Raw genomic sequence first — 18849 nt, forward strand, 5'->3', positions numbered from 1 at the left:
GACTCATGGCTGCTTTGACACTGCAGGGTCATGTGATTAAGTCACCTGGTACTGGACTCCATGATAGAATAACAGTATTTTTCCACTGGGGGTGGGGGGTGTGCCACACTGGAAAACAAAGGATTCCCGCCATATGTAAAACCTATTTAAGACAGAGGAGGGACATAATCAGGGTTCTTCACTGAATCCCCACCCAGAATGACTGCGGTGAACATCTAAGAAACAAAGACAAACGAGGGGAGAAGGACTGAGCCCAGGCTGGGAAGGGATCTGGCCTGTGAAAGAAATACCTTGAGTTTTAAGCTGCAAATAAGAGCAGCTTGCCTTCAAGAACCTCTGCAATCTGCCTAAAACAACATTAGGATGAGAAATTACTACTTGTAACCAGTTTCTTCAGTATTAAGTTTGGTTTGGATGTTTGTTTCATTTGCTACGTAATCTGCTTTGATCTGTTTGCTAACCTTTATAATCACTTACAATCTCTCTTTTGTAGTTGTTACACTTGTTTTTGTTTTCTCTAAAACCAGTTTGTGGAATTCATAACTAGGGGGTGAAAAGCTGTGCCGATCTTCCTGCACACTGAGGGAGGGGCGGATTTCATGAGCTTACGCTGTACAGTTCTCTGTGCGGTGCAAGACAACACAATTTGGGGTTTGCGCCCCAGAGGGGGTGAGCACTTGAGTGCTGGGCAATCCCCGAGCTGAAGGTTTCCCAGGCAGAGCTGATCTCAGTGTCTGTGTCTTTCTGCAGCTGGGGGTGTCCCTACCTGTGTGTGCTGGAGGAGGGTTGAGGCCTGGCTCAGCAAGACAGTGTAAGGGAACCCAGGCTGATGGAACAGGTGGGCTCAGTGGCACCCCAGGGGGAACCCGTCACACCAAGCTTATTTCAGCTGGGCTCAAGTCAATTAGGAATCAAGTTTAAGATAAAACAAAATAAGCCACTCTTAAACCAAACTAAGAGTGTCCCCAGAGGCATGAGTACCAGTTTAATTAAAATGGTACAGTTCAACCAGGGCAAGTTTGTAGGTAGGCAAAGCTTACGTTTAACTGCTTTTTAATCCTGTGTGCTCTGTAAAGTTGACCCAGCTGCAGAAATGGGAGTTGGAGTCATAGAAATGTAGGGCTGGAAGGGACCTGGAGAGGCCATCTAGTCCAGCCCCCTGCACTGAGGCAGAACCAAGTAAACCTAGACCATCCCTGACAGATGTCTGTCCAACCTGTTCTTAGACACCTCCCGTGATGGGGATTCCACAGCCTGCCTTGGAAGCCTGTTCCAGAGCTTAGCCACCCTTAGAGTTGGAAAGTTTTTCCTAATATCTAACCTAAATCTCCATTGCTGCCAATTAAGGCCATTACTACTTGTCCTATCCTCGGTGGACATGGAGAACTATTGATCACCATCCTCTTTATAATAGCCCTTAACTGATTTGAAGACTGTTAGCAGGTTCCCCTCAGTCTTCTTGTCTCAAGACTAAACATGCCCATTTTTTTAACCTTTCCTCAAAGGCTAGGTTTTCTAAACCTTTTATCATTTCTGTTGCTCTCCTCTGGACTCTCTGCAATCTGTCCACATCTTTCCTAAAGTCTGGCGCCCAGGACTGGACACAGAACTTCAGCTGAGGCCTCATAAGTGCCAAGTACAGCAGGACAATTACCTCCTGCATCTTACATACCACACTCCCCAGACCTGAAAGAGTTCTGTGTAAGCTTGAAAGCTTGTCTCTCTCACCAACAGAAGCTGGTCCAATAAAAGATATTATCTCACTCACCTTGAGTCTCTAATACGACACTCCTGTTAATACACCCCAGAATGATATAAACCTTTTTCTCAGGTGTATTGCATTGTTGGCTCATATTCAATTTATGATCCGCTATCACCCTCCAGATCCTTGTCAGCAGTACTATCACCTAGCCAGTTATTCCTCATTTTGTAATGCATTTGATTTTTTTCTTCCTGAGTGTAGCACTTTGCACTCATCTTTATTGAATTTCATCTTGTTGGTTTCAGACCAATTCTTTTATTTGCGAAGGTCCTTTTGATTTCCAATTCTGGTATCCAAAGTGCCAGCAACCCCTCCCCACTTGGCGTCACACGGACATTTTATAAGCATGCTCATTGACTTTAAGGCCAGAAGGGACCATCGTGATCATCTAGTCTGACCTGCTGCACATTGCAGGCCACAGAACCTCACCCACCCGCTCCTGTGATAGACCCCTAACCTCTGCTAAGCTACTGATGTCCTCAAATCATTGTTTAAAGACTTCAAGTTACAGAGAATTCACCACTGACGCTAGTTTAAACCTGCAAGTGACCCATGCCTCATGCTGAATAGGAAGGCGAAAACCCCCCAGCGTCTCTGCCAATCTGATCTGCGGGGAAATTCCTTCCTGTCCCCAAATATGGTGATCAGTTAGACCCTGAGTATGTGGGCAAGACCCAGAAGCCAGACACCTGGGAAAGAATTCACTGTAGTAACTCAGAGCCCTCCCCATGTAGTGTCCCATCACTGGTCATTGGGGGATACTGACTACTAACAGTTGCATATCAGCTACATGCCATTGTAGGTAGTCTCATCATATCATCCCCTCCATAAACTTATCAAGCAAGCTCAGTCTTAAAGCCACTTAGGTTTTTTGCCCCACACTGCTCCCCTTGGAAGGCTGCTCCAGAACTTCACTCCTCTGGTGGTTAGAAACCTTCATCTGATTTCAAACCTAAACTTGTTGACCAGCCAATTTATAGACTCTCTACTCAATTATCCAAGTCAGTATCGTTTTTCAACCCGTTGCGCAACCACCTTATAGTAACTTCATTTGGGATCAGCTGCTGTGCTTTATATATTTTTTCAAGAGCTACCACGTCCTTTTGCTATTTTTAATGTGATTGCCTGAGCTGAAGAAAGGTTTTCGTGCCGATTCCTTGAGCTGGGTAAAACTACCAGTAGCTTGAATGCCAAATCCTGTCACCTTCCATAAACCTGTTCAATAGTTTGCTTATGAGTAAGCCTGCGAGTTTGTCACGGAGGTCACGGATTCTGTGACTTTCCGGGACCTCTGTGATTTCTGCAGTGCTCAGTGCGCCTGGCTCAGGGGCAGCTCAGGCAGCCCGTGCACCAGTCGCACTGGCTGCTTCTGGGACACTGCACCCTCCCACCCCCCCGCAGAGTTTGGGTGTAGGAGGGAGCAGGGGGTTGGGTCACAGGATGGGGTGGGGCAGCGCTTACCTGGGGGCTCCCCGGAAGCAGTGATATCCCCCTCACTCAGCTGGTAGGCAGAGGCGTGGCCAGGCAGCTCTGCGCACTGCCTCCGCCCAGAGCGCTGGCTTTGCAGCTCCCATTGGCCGGGAACTGCGGCCAATGGGAGCTGCAGAGGCGGTGCCTGCAGGCAGAGCTGCCTGGCTACGCCCCTACGTAGCAGCAGAGCGAGAGGGATGTTGCTGCTTCTGGGGAGCTCCCCAGGTACTGAAGTTAGGCTGACTGGTCTATAATTCCCTGGGTCCTCTTTGTTCCACTTTTTAAAGATAGGTGCTTGTTTGCCCTTCTTCAGTCCTCTGGGACCTCACCCGTCCTGCCTGAGTTCTCAAAGATAATCACTAACAGTTCTGAGATTGCTTCAACTAGTTCCTTAAGTACCCTAGGGTGAAATTTCACTAGGCTCTGCCAACCCGCATACATCTAACTTATCTAAATATTCTGTAAACTGTTCTATTACTTTTTGTGCATTAACAGAATTGTTTACTGAGTTACCCCAGTGCAAACCTACTGCCAGCAATGGGGTTATACGTGTGTATCCAAGAATCTAGTTTGCCGTATGGAAAGTTTATCACTGATGAATAAGGTTGCGATAGAAAAACCTAGCTTGATTTTCAAATCCCCGGCTGAGATTGAAGGGCTAGAAATCCAAAAACCAGAGTGCATTTGGAATCCCCAGTGCCATTTTACACAGACAGCTTTCAATGTTAAATCACATTTTAAAACACTGCCAATATCTCGAAAGTGGTTACCCTCTTGAAAGATTTGGAAGTAATCACACTCAGGTACCATAGTGACGGTATAAAAAGCTGAACAGAACAAATGAGATGTCCAACCACAACAGCGTACTACTAACGTAGGAGGGGCAGAAACTCCAATCTGAACTTCACCTGTCACATGGTTGTAGGAACTGGAAATGCCTTTCTGGTATATGTAGCTTGATGATATGCAGAAAACAATGTTTCTACATAGAGCAGTGCAGAGCTTTATAAACAGGTCAAAAAGGGAAATGAAATCACCTCCTCACTACCTTAGCCATAACTGACCCACCTGCCTCTTCCACTAGCACCATTCGATCAAGCACCATAGCGGGGTTTTGTTAGTGGATATAACAACTGGAAAGTCACTGTTGGATTGTACAGGACAATATTTCCAATCAGTGTGATAGAAAAACCTCACCATGCACTCCCCTTGGAAGAACAGTATAAGTAACAAATAAAAATTCAATGTATTGCTAAATTACAGAGGGCAGAGATACACTCTACATTCAAGAATATGGTCACCATTTCTGTTTTATTGTGCTGCCAAAGAAAAACCCATCAGGATTCTAAACTATGGTTGCATTATTTGATCCTATATGTAAGCATTTTAGATTCAGGTTACAACAAGGTTCCCAGCAGGAGAATTCATCAGATACACGAGCACCACATCTTAAAACTACATCGCATGTGCATTAGTCACAGGAGAAAATGGCTGGCTGACCTGCATCTGATAGACGCAATCCTCTCCTCACACAACCCACTATTAAAATTTAACAAGTAATGTCAAAACCTGCTTCATGAACGGCTCGGCAGTGCTGAAGTAAAGCATTAAAGCTTTGGGTTTAGAGAGAAAGCGATTCTTTCCAAAAACGCAGCCTCAGAATCCAGAGATTTCCTTCTGAACCAAATTAAGGCAGTTGAGTCACTGAGGCTCTGGCCGGCCCTTTGGGAAGATGCAGAGCTGCATTTTAATGCCCACAATCTTTGAACTTTGAGGAAATGGCATTTATGTAACTTAGCTTTGAAAAAAACGTGTTAGACATTTTCTTCAATTTGTCTGTGTTGTTGATTCCGTGAGGCTAGAAAAAGCCACCCAATTGAAATCCTCTATGCCGCTAAATATTCTCTGCACTTGAGACACCAACTCTCACCTTTAATTTTTGGGATCAGCTGCTGTGCTTTATGTATTTTTTCAAGAGCTACCACGTCCTTTTGCTATTTTTAATGTAATTGCCCAAGCTGAAGAAATGTTTTAGTGCCAATTCCTTGAGCTGGGTAAACCTGTTAGTAGCTTGAATGCCAAGTCCTGTCACCTTCCATAAACCTGTTTAATAATTCTTTGCTTTTAAAAAGTTACTTTCAAAATAATTCCCCAAGAAAGCAGTCCAGCTAGGGGAGAACAGACACTTATAAAGTAAGCACCCTAGAGACTTTTTGAACAGCACATGGGGCACCAGGGAAGAAAAGGGAATTCTAAGAGATTGAAGAAATCATTTTAGTGGAACACTGCTAGTGATTTTTATTTCATCAAATGTTCCTGTGTATTGAGTGTTCCTATAAAATTTCTATGAAGTTGAAGTAGGCCTGCAAAGAGGGAAAATAGAGTTTGCACTTTTCTGATGCTTTATTATGGACAAAGGCAGCTTGAAAAAGTTAGAATTTTTCCTTTGTTCCTTCAGAATAAAAGGGCGAGATGCTGTGTTTGTTTGTTTTCTCTCCCTCTCCGATACTAGAAATTCAGGTCTTGTCTACTCAATTTTTTCGTGGAAGACTATGGACAACTGAGAACTTGGTAGGGTTATGACTAAGGCTGTGAGTCCGCGACTTTCTGTGACTTCTACAGCAGCCAGTGCTGACTCAGGGGCTGCCTGGGTCGGGCATCCCGTGGGCCAGCAGCAGCAGTTTGGGTGTTTAGGATGGGGGCTCAGGGCTAGGGGAAGGGGGTTGGAAGGTGCGGGTGGGTGCTTACCTTGGGGTTGGGGGCTCCCCGGCTCACACTGGCATGGCCCTGCAGCTCCTAGGCGGCGGAGGGGCCAGGGGGCTCTGCGTGCTACCCGTGCCCGCAGGCCACCCCCGCAGCTCCCACTGGCTGCGGTTCCTGCCAATGGGAGCTGCACAGCCGGTGCTTGTGGTGGGTGAGCAGTGCGCACAGCCCCCTGGCCCCTCCGCGGCCTAGGAGCTGCAGGGACACGGAGCTGGGTAGGGAGCCCCTGCCAGCTCCCCCCACCCCCCAGCAAGTGTGGGAGTCCCGGGCCGTGCGCCACAGCCTGGTCGTCCCCCCCATCAGTGGAGGTCCCAGGCCACACGCCACTCTAGCACCTGCAGGGTCCCACTCCCCAGCACCCCCCCCAGCCCCCCAGCACCAGCGGGGGGCCCGGGCCACCTCCCCCAGCAGCCAGAGGCCCCCTACCCAAGTTTTAGTCATGGGTATTTTTAGTAAAAGTCATGGACAGGTCATGGGCCGTGAATTTTTGTTTACTGCCCGTGACCTGTCCATGAGTTTTACTAAAAATATCCGTGACTAAAACGTAGCCTTAGTTCTGACATTTGGAAACCAGCTTGAGAGAAGTGATTCTGAGTCAGACTGTTTAATACCAGGCTTTGTTCCGGTTCCACTGTCATCCCAACACCTCTTTACTTCAAATGCTGGGAGAAACTGTTAGCTGAAAAGATGTCACTCCTCCGTTTTAATCCCTCCTCCTTTTCCACTGCATCCATTTCAACCTTCTTGGACTTGCCTTGAATGAGCCACATACTTCGCTCCGCCTCACTTAACCGCCCTCGCCGGCTGCAGCAGCAGCCGGAATGTTCCATTCTTCTTCAAGTGCTTGCGCGCGTCGCGTGCACGGACGTCGGAAACTTTTCCCCTTAGCAGCTCCCGTCGGGACGCCAGGGGAGCCCCCTAGAATGGCGCCCTTATGGCGGTGTATATAGAGCCCTGCCGGCCCAAACCCCCTTCAGTTCCTTCTTACCGTCTGTGACGGCGTTGGAACATTCTCTCTCGCTCGCGAGTGAGCCCTTAGCTATTCAGTCTTCTAGTTAGAGTTGTTCTTAGATAGTTATCAGAGAGTTACATACCATTGTATCCAGGTGTCTGGAAGCTAGTTCCAGCACCAGCCTTGGGCTGCAGGTCATGCCGCAAGCCCAGGGTTTCAAAGCTTGCGCCATGTGCCGCAAGTCTATACCTAAGAGCGACCCCCACGACTCCTGTCTCCGGTGTCTAGGAGAGGCTCATCAGGCCGAGCGCTGCAAAATCTGCAAGGCCTTCAAACCACGCACTAAGAAAGAAAGAGACTTTCGTCTTAAGCAGTTGCTCATGGAGGCCGTGCTACAACCACCGGCCCAAGACCACCCGGCACCGGGCCAGAGTTCCTCAGTGCAAAGCGCGATCAGGCACCGCCCAGGCACCGTAAGAACAGCCAGACTGGGTCAGACCAAAGGTCCATCTAGCCCAGTGTCCTGTCTTCTGACAGCGGCCAATGCCAGGTGCCCCAGAGGGAATGAACAGAACAGGGAATCATCAAGTGATCCATCCCCCATCGCCCATTCCCAGCCTCTGGCAAACAGAGGGTAGGGACACCATCCCTGCCCATCCTGGCTAATAGCTAGGGCCCTACCAAATTTTGGGTCCATTTTAGTCAATTTCACAGTCATAGGATTTTAAAAATGTAATTTTAGGCAGCCTGACCCAAAAAGGAATTGTGTGTGTGTGTGTGTGGTGGTGGTGGTGGGGGGGGTCGCAAGGTTATTGCAGGGAGGGTTGCGGTATTACCACCCTGACTTCTGTGTTGCTTCTGGCGTTGGCGCTGCCTTCGGAGCTGGTCGGCTGGAGAGCTGTGGCTGCTGGCCGGGAGCCCAGCTCTGAAGGCAGAGCTGCCATCAACAGCAGCACAGAAGGAAGGGTGGCATGGCCATGCAGAGCTGGGCCCTCAGTCAGCGGCTGCCACTCTCTGGCCGCCCAGCTCTGTAGGCAGCAGCGCAGTACGGGTGGCATGGTATGGCATTGCCACGCTTACTTCTGTGCTGCTGCTGGCGGGGTGCTGCCTTCAGAGCTAGGTACCTGGCCAACAGCCGCCGCTCTCCAGCCACCCAGCTCTGAAGGCAGGACAGAAGTAAGGGTGGCAATACTGTGACGCCCCTAAAATAACCTTGCAACCCAACTCCCTTTTGGGTCAGGCCCCCGATTTGAGAAATGCCGGTCTCCCCCGTGAAATCTGAATAGTATAGGGTAAAAGCACACCAAAGACCAGATTTCACAGGGGAAGACCAGATTTCATGGTCCATGATGCGTTTTTCATGGCCATGAATTTGGTAGGGCCCTACTAATAGCCATTGATGGACCTATCCTCCAGGAATTTATCTAGGTCTTTTACAAACCCTGTTATAGTTTTGGCCTTCACAACATCCTCTGGCAAGGAGTTCCCCAGGTTGACTGTGCGTTGTGTGAAGAAATACTTCCTTTTGTTTGTTTTAAAACACTGCCCACTTCTCCCAAATCATCGCTGCACTTTCTTACATGCTCCCCTTCGGCGCATAAAATGCCATTCCTCAGCTTGTCTGCGGGCTGCTCCTCTCTGCTCGTTAGTGCCACAGTTTAGCAAGGTACCTAACCTTAGGCATGTGCTAACACACGCAGAGTGGTCCCTTTGAACTTAATGGGTTAAAGGTAGCCATATACTTAAGTACCTGGGTGAACCAGGGCCTAACTCCCTCCTGAAGACTCATTTCTATCATGATGCCTGCATGAAAGGAGTTGGCTAAATATAGCTAGGTACAGAGGCCACTGGGATTTGCCATTTATTTAATATGCTTTGTATTCTCCTCTTGTAGTTTTACAATATAACCAGTTCAGGGCATGGATGGTGTCTGCCTAAGTTTTACTAAGTGCCTGGCATACTTTGGTCACTGTTGTTGTATAAGTAAATTAATAATAATAAATAGCCTTCATTAAAGAGTCTACACCTCACTCTTAATTAAAGGCTACAAAACCTCTCAATCCACATCTCGGAGACTCCCAGTGCGTTCTCCAGCAAAACAAGACTGGACATTCCTGATAGTCCTACACAGGAAAAGTTTATTTAATTAAAAAAATGATTAAAACCTTTGAACCCTTTATACGTTTTAAAGAACCCCAAAAGGGGACAAATGTATCACCTTTAAAAGGCTTGGCACCTACATTTTACAGTGCTGGGTGCACTAGTCATGCATAAAGATATGGAAAATATTAGTTTTCAAGGCACAGAGAAACTGATGTTTCTAAATTATATAAATATAAAGAGACTTATTGCTGGCTTGAAATGAAGTGTCACCTCCAATCAAAAGCACTTCGATTTTATTGTGAAAGGATTATTTGGAAAGTAACTGCTAGTCTAACATGGTCAAGTAACCTTTGCATTTTCTTTTACTTCATAGTACCAGGGATAGTAAAACACTGAAAGCAGGCTATTGTGCACATTGTAGCAATTACTTTTCCAGGATTGTTAACTGTGAATTGAATGCAATGTTAGCAAATGTGGGCCCTTATGTACCCAAGCTTAGTTAGCGTGAACTATAAATAAGAAACTTCTGGTTGATAAGGGGTAGAAAACAAATGCAGGGCATCAGATTTTCCATAGCACTAACAGAATTTCTCTGCAACAGGGAGATTCCTACTATCTGTTGCCTTCACCCAATCTAGGTCCAAATAAGGAATTTTAGCAGAAACAGCTTGAAATTATGTGGGTTCCATCTCTTTGTACAACTTGTGCAGTAACCTACTTTTCACGAGTGAGCATTTCCAATATCAATAATGTATAACATGAAAAGTGGTACACACGAAGAATGGGTTAAAAGAAGGTAAATTTGGGTCTAAAGTCAGGAACAGCTGAAGCAGGGTGCCACTATATTGAATGTTACTCAGGACCGAATGCAGAAAGATGCCAGCGAGCACACAGTTACTGTTATTAGAAGCTTGCCGTGTATTAATCAGAGTTGTTGACATTCCTCAATATCTGCTCAGAGGATGAGAGCAACACTAATGCTGACTTCTGCACTGCAAACGGTCAAGCAAACCACAGTTCTCTTGGTCCAATTCCATCTGACAAGCAATCCAGCGACACAACAAAGACACACCAGCACCACTGTATAACTGTACACATTCTAGGGAAAAAATATCAGCAAGCCACGTCAAACCACACAAGCAGAAAACAGGTATTTATATCTAGGCATTTACGACCATGGTGTCTACTCCTAATTCATTAGTAAATCCTCAATAAGCCCAGCCACATCATTTTGCAAAGAGACCACTCTCTCCCTTCACTAGATAAATGATTTACTATGAAAGAAAATTAAGGTGACCCGTGAGGGAGAGCTAGTTAGAATAAGGGAGATCATGGGAATAGACATTCCTGCAAGATTGCATTTCAGTTTTCACATGCATCCTCTACTCAACTGCTAAAAAGGTTTAATCAGGAATCCTATTTACTACAGAAAACAGATGGAGACTCCAAACCTTGATCCCTCTACCAGTAATTATTTCCTTTACATTTGTATTTCCCCTCTGCATCTCTTTTGTTCTTGTTAATTTACATTTTACAACATCATAGGCTGTAATTGTGACACTTTAAAATACATACTAGAAACAACAGAATTACAACCCTTTTAAAGTTTTTCACAACAAAATTTATTAGAAGAATAGTGGTTTTGAAAAGTCTAGCATCCAGTGAAAACTACCATACACAACGTTACAGCTGGGAATGTGTTTCCAAAATGACATGGTCAAATAATACAATGGAGCCATTAAATCTTACACATGCACAACAAGAGAATTAGCGCTTCTGACATACAATGCAAAAAAAATAAATGGACCACGTGAATTAAAAATTTAAAAGTACTTATCACATACATTAAGACACAGCTTATTTAGTCCAGTCAAAAAATCAGAACTGCATTAAAAAAATTAATGTAGTGCAATCAAACCAAAAACCTTAATTTGTGATCATAAGTGCTCTACTACATAAAACGTTGATCATAGCAAGGAACAAAAGTTCAAATCACACAGTACAAAAAAATCTGTAAATAAATATAAACTACAGTACAAGAGAAATATTAAATTATACAATTCCGTCAAACTGTAAACAGTATATTGAAATGAGGTCCATAAGAGTAAAGGGGGGGTTCCTGTTTTTTTCCCCATGACACTTGAACTTCTAGAGGTCAGAGAGAAATGCCATTTTCCATACTCGTCAAAGACTATGGGTCACATAAATAGAAAGAGAACTCTTTTCAGATGTAAAGTATCAAATAATAAAGCAGAGGTGTTGCTGACTTGCAACTGCAGACACATTACTACAGGTACAGAGAAGCAGATTTTTTCTTAAAATTTCACCCCCGATGCAGATACAGCAGACAGGCCCATCACTACAGCTGTTAAGTGCCAACACGTTCTGAATTAGTGCTCAGCATTAGAAAAGAGACACCTGTCAGGGGCTTAGTCTTTCCAATTATGTGGTAGTGATTATACAGACTATTATAGACTTGTACCTCTGCTGATTATCTGACAGGTTTACATGCTTGTCATACAACACCGACTTTGGCAGAACAATTACTAATAAACTCAAAGCACTTCTGGCCCGTTGGTTTCCATCACAGTGGCCAGTGCACAGAATTCTCTAAAGACATTGCATAACTAGAATGTAGAGGTCAGACACCCAAGGACCGGTGCTTGAATTTAGAAGTAGTTATGGTGAAAGAGAAGCAAGAGCCACATTAAGGAAATGCTTCTGTACAGTTTACAGAAGCAGCTGGGAATGTATTTTACTTTAGCTGCACTGGCTAGTAGTGGCATTTTAAAATATATACGTTTAAGATTACATATATAATATATATGTATAGAATATAATACATATTATATAATATATAGAGAGAAATTTCTTACAATACATAGTTAACAGGAACCCCCATGCGATCTGCTCAGTAGTAACTGAATATACAGAATGCCACTATAAGTGTCTGAGGCACTGTGTGCTGGAGAGTAATATGCAGCTTTAAATCCGTTTGGCTGAGTTATACCTGGATACCTGAACTGAGTTTTAAGTTGACATTCATCAAAGATGTGCTATCAGCACGTCAAAAGAAAAGCAAAACAAAATACAAGTCACTGCTAGGTTTAAGAATAGAGTACAAGTACCTGAATTGAGTGAGGATAGTGTGTAAACTGTCCCTGAGGGTTTTTAAACAGTGTGTACAAGCTGGATTCCTAAGAACATTAGTTTAACTTACATTGCGGACTGATAAAATACCAATGTCTGACAATTTAACAAGTGGAGGTTAGAAAGAGTTATGAGCAAACACTCCAAACATATTTTATACATTTTTTAAAGCAGCAGTAAGCTGCTGTAAGCATACATCCCATCAGTACAAGCAACACATGGGACTCAGATAAAGGTTTCTATTTGCAAAAAGCCCATCACATATCAATAAGTAAAGAATAGTCACCTGCTAAATTAGAATGCACCTAATTACAGACTAGCAATTCAAGATTAGGTTTTTAATCAAATACTTTGCTATTACATACTAAAATTCCTTAAGCACACGAATGCTGGTATTCTAATCTAGTTAGTTTTTTTAAAATGTTCCCCCTTCATTTAAGAAATAGACCATTCCACAATTTAAACATTAAGATCCATTTTCAGTCCTCAGACGTAAAAAGCATGTCAGTGAGTTTATATTAAAAATTTACATGGTAAAAAGGCTTAAATTTCAGCCAAAAGATTCTAAACACTGCTCATTCCCTGAAGGTGTAAGGGAGAGAGAATCCCTACCCATTTTTCTAGTGATATATTTTTCAAACTGAACACTACACAATGGTTTAAAATGATTTTTCATTTTGGGAAATTTCCCTCTTCCCTCCCAGTTACCCCAGATTCCAAATCTCAAGCCCTGAAATGGTCTGTGGAAATGATTTGTTAAAATATCAAGCATATACATTTAGAAGTTGCCTGAACATTATAAAATATTGTAGTATTATTCTTTAAAGACAGATTAATATCTCAAGAGAACTTGTGATCTGACATGACAAGTGGTTAATAATAATCCTAGATTGTAACATTTACAGTATCTAAGACTCTGAAGACCAGATAAATTAAGACTTTAGTATTAGAACACAAAAAAGTGCTGAAGGATCCCTTTTCCGGTATTGTACAATAGGTCAGACAAGTGCTTTTATAATGACAGTAACGTTTACCGTACTTCCTTCCACCAAGCATAAAAATATCACCTGCAAAAACATTTGAGATGTAGCACCAAGTATTTGATAAACTGTATTAGTAACTCTAGTGGTGTCTTCATTATTTTAGGGTGGAGAAAATATCTAGATCTGATTTCATTTGGCTATTGACCACAGAAAATTCTCTTCTGATGGATCTGTCTGTATCCTAACCCCAGCCACCATCATATTCACCCAGACAAACATATCTGCAAATATATTATCTTAAGAATCTTGCTAAATTCTACTCACCCATTCAATAGGGACAAGTAAAATATATTTTTAGAAAGAGAATGAAATTTTCTGGAGAGAATTTTAAAAAATCCTTAATCATTGTAAAAAGGGGGGGGAAATAGATTTTGCAACTGGGCTAGGAAATTCTCATGAGGATACTATAAGGCTATTTTAAAATGAATGTTTTCAGGACATTACCTGAGTAAGGGTATAATTTTGTAGGACATGAAATCCAAGACGGCTGTAATACTGGTACACAGATTTTGCCTAAGTCAAACCCCGAATCTGTGAAAGACAGATGTTGGAATATATGCATGTAACTGCTTGTGGGGTTTTTTGGTATATGTGTAGTGTACCTGTGGATCATTTTTTGTGTCTACAATATTTCTGTTTAGCAATCATCAAGATATGATGAAAAATTCAATTATATATTACATACTTAAAGAGTAAATATAGTGATTACAATATATGATAGTTCCAAATGAACTTGCAACTAACTAACAGTGCATACGTTTAAGCTTCTGCAGGATCTAATTTCGAGTTTTCAGTACAATTCAAAAGCAGTGGAAACCTTACCAGTACCAAAACTAGTCACAGAAAGAGAATTTGATAGATATAATTTGTATACTAGCATTAGTCAATATAATCTTATTTGGAAAAAAAAAAGGTGGGTTTACTTAAACCAGCATAAATCTCACTGCTGAAATTTCTATTAAGGAAAACCTCAAGATATTCCTGACCCTCATGAAAATGTAGGCAACATACCAATGTTACCACTATGTTTTGGCAGAGAATTTAAAACAAAAATCATTTTGTGACGAATAAAGCTTTCTGTACAGTGTAATAAATTCTCCTTCATACAGTTTGGACTTGCAGCTAGTGTACATCATCTTTAAACCAAAGCGTTAAGCATCTGTCTTTGTTTAAAAAAAAAAAGACCTCTCCATGTTATAGTTCTGGTAACACTGCATTTTGGGTAAGACAAGGGAATTGCACAGCATTCCCTTCACTCACAGGCCACATTCATCTACCACTCCTAAAACTCGAGGACAGCCAAGAAGAGAGACTTAATCCTAAAGAAACTGAACAGAAAGACTTGGGAATTTGCCCTTCCACCTGACACCAGTATAACTATCCTTTTCAGTACAGTTTGAAAAACAATTTGATATGAACAAATAAGTTATTACGGCTTGTACAGCGTTTAGTAAACCCCAGGACTGGGGGATCATTTTGCCAGTTATCTTCACAAAACCCTAATCAATTTCTTTAGGAAGCCAACCTACTCTTTAGCGCTTCCCTGAAGGAAATGTTTACAGACTCTTTTAAATGCAGATTTGCCATGAAACACAGCACAAACCATAAGCACTGGAACTAGGGGTTTCGGGGTGCTGCCACACCCCCTGGCTTGCAGTCGTAACAAGAGCCCAAATACATGGTTTCCATGTTCGGCACCCCTACCATAAAAATTGTTCCAGGACCACTGGCAAAAATCATTCTTTGTCTGCTCCTGAACAATCTAAATGTATATGTACAGCTGCCTCTTGTGTGACAGGAGTGTCCTCAGGCATGTGACTCAGGAAAGAACCACAAACATCTTAAGAATCATTTCTGTTCTGAAATGGGAAATATTAGGGCTGGATTTCAGGTCTAGTGGCAAGCCGCACGGGCCAGTCAAAGTTTGGGTCCTGGGGCCAGTGAGAAGTAAGAGCACATTTTTTGTGTTTCTATTTAGGAACTTCATCGGACTAATACAGAAGTAGCAATGAGTGATTTTAAAGGAAGCTGTGACTTGAGCTTTTAATGGACTGCATGGGGCTCTGAGGACCTTCTCTCTACACCAGAAATAAAATAAGCCCAAATACTACATGCCCCTACAATATATAATTGGAATGTTCCATTCTTTATAGCTGGAGTCAAGTGTAACAGCCACAATAAGAATGCCTACTACATTGTGGAATGAGGATCCAACTGGCTGAAAGTGAGGTAATAATTTGTAATAGGTCACTAGAGTTCTAAAAAAGCACTTTTACATTTTACAGGTCCAAATAAAAAACAGATACATTTCATACATGTCGGGCTTGCTCACCAGAACTGTACGATAATTAACTCCACACCAGGACCCCTACCACATCTTCATTATATGCTGCAGCAAAGATTTACCAAGCAACATCTAAACTTCAGTACAATATGAAAATTGATTCTTAAAACTTTATACACACAAAATAGAACATTACTTTTCTAGGATGGGAATAGAGAGAGGGATTCTCCTTCATGATAGTTGGACTGAAAAACTAGTTTTCAGAGACTGCCACAAATATGATTCACAGTTTCTTGCTGTCATCAGCAGCCTCTTTCAGCTAAGTGAAAACTACATCATCAGTGTGCTATACAACAATACTGCTGAATCCAATGACTATATCTGATGGTTACCCTTGGGAACAAGAGAAAACTAGTGACTGAAAATACCTGAAAGGCCGCCTCCTACAGACTCCCTGATTTTCACAGGGTAGCAGTTTGTCTGTGTTCTGTTAACATTGTGCTCCCACAAAAGCACCAGGAGGAACAAGGTCTAAGCCCTATCTCCTGTCCAACTGATCCAAATAACATAAGCATCCACTTATCAGAAATAACATGAGAAACAAAGCCTTTGTTATAAAGACAGCAGTGAACCACCACATCTTCCCACACCAAAATATGGTCAACTGGGAATTCTGGCCATGCAAACTGCTAGTCAGCAGAAAATTAAGCATGCTAATGGACAAACATTAATTCCAATTATATATTTAAAATGATCCCAAATACTACGAAGATAGCTACACTGAAAGTGCCTGTAAAGAATATGTAGTGAAAGAAAGAAATTGAACGTCAGTGGATCACTGCAGCACTAGAGCGATACCAGTCATGTGATCAATCACCTCAGAGAAAATACGTTAGATGGGACTTTGAAACAAAATTTAACATTAAAAGGTGCACCTGAATATTACAGACTAAATTTACAAAACCTACAATAAGGTAAAATATATATCTTTTGAATATTCAGCAGCTTTTTTTAATTGTTTTTATTTTTTTGAGAGGCTCATGAAATTTTAAAAGGGACCACTAACTAATCTCAACCATGCTTCACAAAACAATAATGGCTATTTTATATTGCAGTTACCAATGTAATGCAATTAGTGCTTAAAAAATAATCTACACTTTTTTTTTCCTTTTTTCTTTTTAAACAGAGACCTTTGGAGGAAATATGGTTGTTCAAAAGCTTCTCAGAAAAGAAAGATTACCTGAATATTAAATGATCACAGATCTCAAGTGTAATGTTTAAAAGCTTCGCAGACATGAATATTACAATCTTCAGGTCTCAGGACATTTAATCTGAGAAAGATAAGCGTTTGGTTTGTTTTTAAAATTCACTTTCTAACCAAAGCAAATAATAAGTACTTCACTTTTCACTATCTATTTACAATTCTTAGCCTACAGTCTGAACTGATGCAAGACAAGTTCTCTTTTTAAACTGCAGCATTCAAGGGTAGGCACACCATTCTTCTGCTGCACGATTGTCATCCACTTAAACAGACACACACAAAATATTGAGGTGAGTAAATGAGCACTCCACGTGCACTGCAATAAAACTCAACTCATACACCACTTAAATAAAGACAACCGCAAAAGGTTAAACCTCTCTGAACAGTAAAACTCTATGCAAGTGTAACATTTTTAGCTTGCAGCAAACCTTCCACTATAACCTCCAACAGCAGATGAAATCACACATTTAAGAGTGCACTTTTATTGCAATCTCCAGATAAACTGGACTATATTGCAGAGTTTATATACTGCTACTGAGTTTACAACTGCTTTAAATGATGAGATGGCAGCTAGATCTCTATGAGGAACCAGACTTTTGAGTGTTGACATTAAGTAAAAAACAAAAACAAAGCACAGCTGGGCCAAAAGCCCCGTCCATCTCAAGAATGAGCAGTGCATATTTAAAATGACAGCAATGGTGTGCCTAACCTTTGAACAGAATAGGTTGCTGGAAAAAAATATATATATATAAACAAAAGAAGGCTAACTGAATTAACTGCTCCAGAATTCATTCAGTAGCCCTGGGGCTACGGAGGCCATCTTCCCATGAACTTTTAGTATCCACTTTCAATCACCAACAGTGCTTAATGCTCTCTCACACACAAATTCCAACACTTCTTTTGGTTGTGCAACTGGGGAAATAGTGGTCCTACAAACCTTTTGCACAAGTTTAAATTAAGACTAAATTGTTTCCACCTGAAGAACCAGCAATTCTGATTTTGTCAAATTGTAATAAGTCCAGTGAGCTTTATCTGGTGACTGATCACTCCAGCAGAAATGATCAAAGACAAGAGTATTGTACAAAACGTATCCTGAATCTATATAACGATAAAAATATCACCATAATAAAAACGATTGGACTTGTGGTTTATGGAGTGTTTATATGAGGTTTAACTGCTAACACTAGTGTGTGCTAAACCACTATCAAATCAACACCAGGTAAAAGTAAAACAAAGAAATGCAGGATATGAGAGAACATTTCCTGCTACTGGCAACTGTAGTATTTAAAAAGGAAACACTCATTGGGTGTTCAACCCTGACAGTATTACAGCTAGATATGATGTGGAGCCTAAATCAGATCAGGCTACCTGTGTGTTTTTATTTCTTCCCTGAACATTAACACAGATCCTTCATTAATGTGGATATTTGGGCAGACTAGAGAGGTTGTAAAGTTTATGAGATCACTGTTGTGTTTTACGCAAGATCACAGTAATTTGTTACGCGTACCCCCACCCCCCAGTTTAGAGTCATTTAACCTAGTTGTTGGAACCGCAGTTTAGTAAACTCAGAATCAAGTCTGTAAAAAGTGACAGGTTACAAAGAACCATAGTTTTGTTAAAATGAGGCATATCCCAATACATCATTTAGTGTACCCTGACTGCTCCCGACTAAAAGGAGCTTGTCTTCCGTGAGATAAGGCTACATCCTCAAACAGGTGAGTCTAAATCTCACCTTTATAAAATATCAAACAAAATTACAGCGAAGGTAGTGTTACAAAGTGGTTAACCAAAGTATTCTGAAGGTAGTGTATGTAAGTTTCCCCACCCCTCCCCTCTGGGTGAGCACTAAGCAGACTGCTAATGGTAAATTAATTTAGAAAGAAAATGCCAAAAGCCTAATTAGACCCAATTGATTACCCATCTCCAAGTTCAAGAGATTTGCCATTCCTAAAGAGCTTGTGTTAGTTTAATCCTTCAATCAACTGGATCCAAGAAGGGGGAAAAAAAGAGTTCTGAAGAATTTGTGAAGCTTTTCAAATTATTATAAAAAATAGTTTGATT

At 42.0% G+C, this 18849-nt stretch overlaps 1 protein-coding gene across 3 annotated transcripts in view; it reads right to left on the bottom strand.

The window, feature by feature from the left end:
- LCOR (ligand dependent nuclear receptor corepressor) overlaps positions 1-18849 on the bottom strand; it is a 92775-nt gene that overhangs the window by 20239 nt on the left and 53687 nt on the right. The gene's annotated exons all lie outside the window — the stretch shown is intronic.

This window comes from Terrapene carolina, unplaced genomic scaffold (assembly GCF_002925995.2).
Source record: "Terrapene carolina triunguis isolate 2854851 unplaced genomic scaffold, T_m_triunguis-2.0 Scaffold95, whole genome shotgun sequence".
NCBI classification, from domain to species: Eukaryota; Metazoa; Chordata; order Testudines; family Emydidae; genus Terrapene; species Terrapene triunguis.